The sequence below is a fragment of the Dryobates pubescens genome, chromosome 15 (genome assembly GCF_014839835.1).
Source record: "Dryobates pubescens isolate bDryPub1 chromosome 15, bDryPub1.pri, whole genome shotgun sequence".
Lineage (NCBI taxonomy): Eukaryota > Metazoa > Chordata > Aves > Piciformes > Picidae > Dryobates > Dryobates pubescens.
Genome location: NC_071626.1, coordinates 20434286 through 20439129, shown reverse-complemented (window position 1 = coordinate 20439129; position 4844 = coordinate 20434286).

The window sequence follows — 4844 nt, the reverse complement described above, 5'->3', positions numbered from 1 at the left end:
GAGAACCACCCAGAATGTTAGGGGCTGGAAGAGACCTTGAAAGATCATCTAGTTCAACCCCCCGGCCAGAACAAGATCACACACAGTAGGTCACACAGGACTGCACCTAGGCAGGTTTGGAATGTCTCCAGAGAAGGAGATTCCACAATCTCTCTGGGCAGCCTCTTCCAGAACTCTGTCACCCTCAGAGTGTTTTTTTCTCATGTTCACATGGAACCTTCTCTGCTCCAGCTTGCATCTGTTACCCATTGTCCTATCCTTGGACATCACTGAGCAGAACCTGCACTGAGTAGAGCCTGATTCTGTCCTCATGGTACTTACCCTTCACATCTTTATAAACATAAATGAGGTCAGCCCTCAGTCTCCTCCAAGCTAAAGAGACCCAGCTAACTCAGCCTTTGCTCATAAGGGAGATGTTTCACTCCCTTCATCACCTTTGTGGCTCTGAACTGGACTCTCTCAAGCAGTTCCCTGAGGTCCTTCTTAAACTGAGGGGCTCAGAACTGGACACAATATTCCAGCTGCAGCCTCACCAGGGAAGAGCAGAGGGAGAGGAGAACCTCACTACCCAGGCAGGGGCCCACATAAAGAGCCCTGAAAAAAGCAGGTTCACTTTTTTTCAAAGCATCTTACCTGCAGCCTCAGTAACTTGTGCTTTTTCATGCCTTTGGTGAGGATCAGTAGAGATGCTAAGGGATAACTTAGCTCTTCAAAGGTCATGAAATGTGTATTGACATCTGCCAGTGTTTGGTATGGACATTTTATGTCACCACCCCAATGCAGACATTCAAAAGGGCTACCCTTGTGAAGACCGAAAGAGAAAGAGATGCCCTCAGAAAATCACAGCCTGCCATCAGACCCTCTGCCTATTATAAATCAGGATTATTTAACACAGCCACAGGTAGTTCCTGCAGGTGCCAATAGGTGACTTGGGATAACACAGTTAAGCCTCCAAGCTTCTTACAGACCAGCCAAACAAAAGCTAGCCCGGCTCTTCCATCCTGACCAACCACAAGTAGAAAATCATCTTTCAGGTCTAATAGGGCACATACAGAGTGCAAACACACCTGTGTCTTCTCTGGAGCAGAACTATCCAGCACAAGGACAGATTCTGACCCAGCAGTCATCCCAGGTGCTGTCTCAAGAAATAGGTTCACACATGTTTTTCCACAAAGTCTGCAATACCATCATACTGTAATACAGGTTTCTGCAAAAGCAAGCTCTGTGCTGTTACATGCAATCAGATGACCAAAACCTATTAGCCATGGGTCCCCCTATTTACCATTGCTATCAGCCTACAAACTGGGGAAAGGGCAAGTCTGTAGGGAAGGTAACTGCAAACCCATTGTCTGAGAGGACAAGAGGTAGAGTTCCTGACATGAGACACCCAGAAAACTCCCATAAACACCTCAATGGATGTATTTTAAAGTTGAATACAAATTTATCTGTAGAGAGTATGATAGTTCTTGCAGCTGTTGCACACAAATGGTATAAACTACGTATAAGGCAGCATTGCATGGATTCAGTGTAGACACTTCCAGATGAGCCACTCAGTTTCTCTTTAGAGCCAGAGTAGGAAAAAGATGCATTTCCAAAAGTGTGAGTTATGTAGTCTGTTGTAGATACTTTATCTGTGGAATGAAATGAACTCCAGGTGTGACCATGGAAGAAGGCTAGACAACAAGATCAGCTTTTGGCAATGGAAAGTCAGGAGAGATGAATTCCACTTTAAAGGATTTTCTGCACTCCCATTAAAAGAATTCCACAGCTTTGCCAAACTCATCTCCAGTGCCTGCAACAACACTTGCCATCGTGCCTGTCTGCGCAATCCAGTTGTGATATGGAAGCTGATAGCAGAGGGAAAGGCCCTTGTAATGGAGGGACAGTCCTGGTGAGGCAAGCCACAGCTGCCACACCCTGGCCAGCCCACTAGCACATGCTGGCAGAGGGCAGCATCAGCAGCACACATAAGTGCCTCTCCAAGCCACAGTGTAGGTTGTTGTGTCAACCACCAGCCTGACAACTGGCTGCACACTGGCATGCCTACTGGGAGCCAGTTCTGCAAGGCTTGTGGGAGCATGGAATCTCAGAACCAGGAAAACAGGTCACCAACAAGGAAATGCTTGTTGTAGCTGATGAAGTTGCTACTTCCTGTGTGACCCAATGCTGCCTGTCTGTGGCAGGCTAGTAGTGTCAGGCATTCAGAATCGGGTGCAAGAGCCTCTGCAAATGTACCTAGGAGTAGCCCTAGCACAGGGAGCTGCCCCTCATGCCTAAAGCAGGACACGGTGTCCCTGATGTGATGCGTCTGGCTGACTGAGCATCAATGCCCTCAGTGTATTACAAACTTCATCAGAAGGGTGCAAGATATTCTTTGGCTGAGGACAAGTAAGGACATTCAGAGTGAGCGAGCCAGTGTACATTCCCATGCTCAGCCAGCTTGTTTCTCCAGGAGCTTGTTTTGTATGGTGGTCACCTAAATGCAGAAGTTTTAGGCTTTGGCCTCCTGCTGTGTAGAGGTAAAGCAGAGGGCAGCTCCTGTTCAGGAGGCTGCCCATTCAGAGCTGCATCATGTTCATCAGTGGAGGAAGCGCTGTGCAAGGGGAACCGACTTGTCATGGGTTTAGCTGCGCTCAGTTGCACTGATTGAATTTTGCTGCCAAATAGAGCCCTAGCCTGAAGCAGCACACTCCTAAGTGCCAAGCCAGCAGCCTAAAGATCACGTGGTGTTGCCGTGCCAGGCCTGACGTGGCTGCAAGACCAAGAGAGCTCAGCCTGCAAGGCATATCGTGGGTTTTCTTAGGAGTAAGTAGTAGCAGAGACAGAAGGAACACAAATTCTGAATGACTGGCCCCTATGAGTGATGAAACATGGAAGGACAAGATGTGAAAGAAGGCAGTGGGGAGGAAGGAAGTATATCTTCTGCTTTTAGAAGCATAATTTCTACAGAAGGTGTTCCACCGTCTTCTTTACACAAAGTTTTCACCTTCTGGAAAGGTGCACAGAGGATCTGGCATTGCTATGCTATCATGGTGTTGCTATGCTATCAGATGCCCTTATTTTAGTAATTCCAGTTTCTTTAGGTCTCAAAAAGAATTAATAAGGCAAAGATACAAGTGGTAAAATAATTTCAGAGTGCTGCTCCATGAGAATTTTCTCCTGCAAAACTTCATTTGGCAGCTGTCCACAGACCTCCTGCAAAACTGGTGCAAGCTAACTGTAGCAAGGGAACTTTCTCCCCAAGAGTAGAGCCCCATGGAGTACTCATACATAAAACCTCAAGGAATAATAGTACTAGAGGAGGAGTGTTACTGATCTCTTCAAACTGTAAGACGTATCACATGTGTTTTTATATGGGAAACAATATGAAAAATAACAAAACCTTGAAGGAATAGCCACAAAAATTATTTCAAGTGGTAATATTTTTTGCTGATAGGCTGCATATGCCTTGAAGCAGATAACATTTGTGCTTGAATTAATTAGTCTTATGAAAAATAAAATAGTGTCTCAAAAAAAAAATCAAGTTTTGGACAGTTTTAATGCATGACTTCCAGCCTGAAATTTCAGCACATGTGGATCATGCTTCAACCTGAATAAAGGAATTGTTGTGTAGATACAATCTACACTTATAAATAAAGCATCATGGGATTTGGATAGCCCACACAAATATACCTGGAATGCTTTCAAAGCTACAAAGGAGAAGTCTAGCTACCACACACAAGATTCAGAAAAGAGGTGCCCACCTTCAAGGTACACTATTGGAAGTCAACTTTTACAACTACCTTGTGTGTGAGTTGTATTAAATGTGAACCTAATGAACTGATGGGGGGAAATAGCTTCATAACAATCACAGCCCTTTTTGCCACAGAAAATTTCTACTAAAAGAAAGTAGACAAGGAACCCTACAGTGGAATACAAACCAAAAGAAGTTACCTTCAAATGTGGTAGTACTGACGTATTTCTCAGGTCAAGATCTCTGCTGACCTCTCTAAGCTCCAGCTCAGAGTAGGAGATACCCACTGCCTGTGCCAGCTCTGCAGGAGTGCAACATGTGCCTAAGGCAGAGGGCAGGGAGGAGGGTAGTTGTGCCCTCATGTGCAGAGTTTCAGTGGAGAGAAACCCTCCAAGTGTAAATAGTTAACCCTGGGCAGTTCCAGTAACTTACCTGCACAAGGAGTGCATTTTCAATCTCACCTCCCTGTGGACAATAACCTGATTCTCTGCTGGCAAAATGAGTGGAACCCCCCTGGATTCCAGCAAATGTGATCAAAGTCAGGGAGAAGTCTTGTGAGCATGACAATCACTTTTGCTTACCAAAGTAGTTGGTATTTGGGTGCTGGCTAGCTCTTGCATTCAAAACTACAATAATAACTTAAGGGATTGCTAAGTAATTCTCAAAGAGTTTTCACTATCTGAAAGAGGAACTATAGGAGGAACATTTCAATACCAGTTTGTTTTTACCTTAGAATGTTATAAACTTACCTTCAGTTTTTACCTTAGAATGTCATAAACTTACCTTCAGTTTTCTTTAGTGCAAAGAAACCTTGAAGCACTTTTATAATGCAGGACTACCATTACTTACATGACTACAGAGGGTTATTACTACTAAATGTTGTTTTTAAAGGCATTAAAGAAAACTTACAAACTTTGTGCTTTCACTTAAAAAGTGCTCATGTGGAAAGCTTCAAGGAAAAAATATTTCCTAATTTCTCCCTAGATCCATATTTCACCTGGCAATTCCAAGGCAGGCAGCTTTTCCCACAGATACTTTTTGAAGCAATATTTTATGTAAAGTTTGGGGGGTTAATGAAATTATGCCTGAAGGCATGAATTGCAGTGATTGG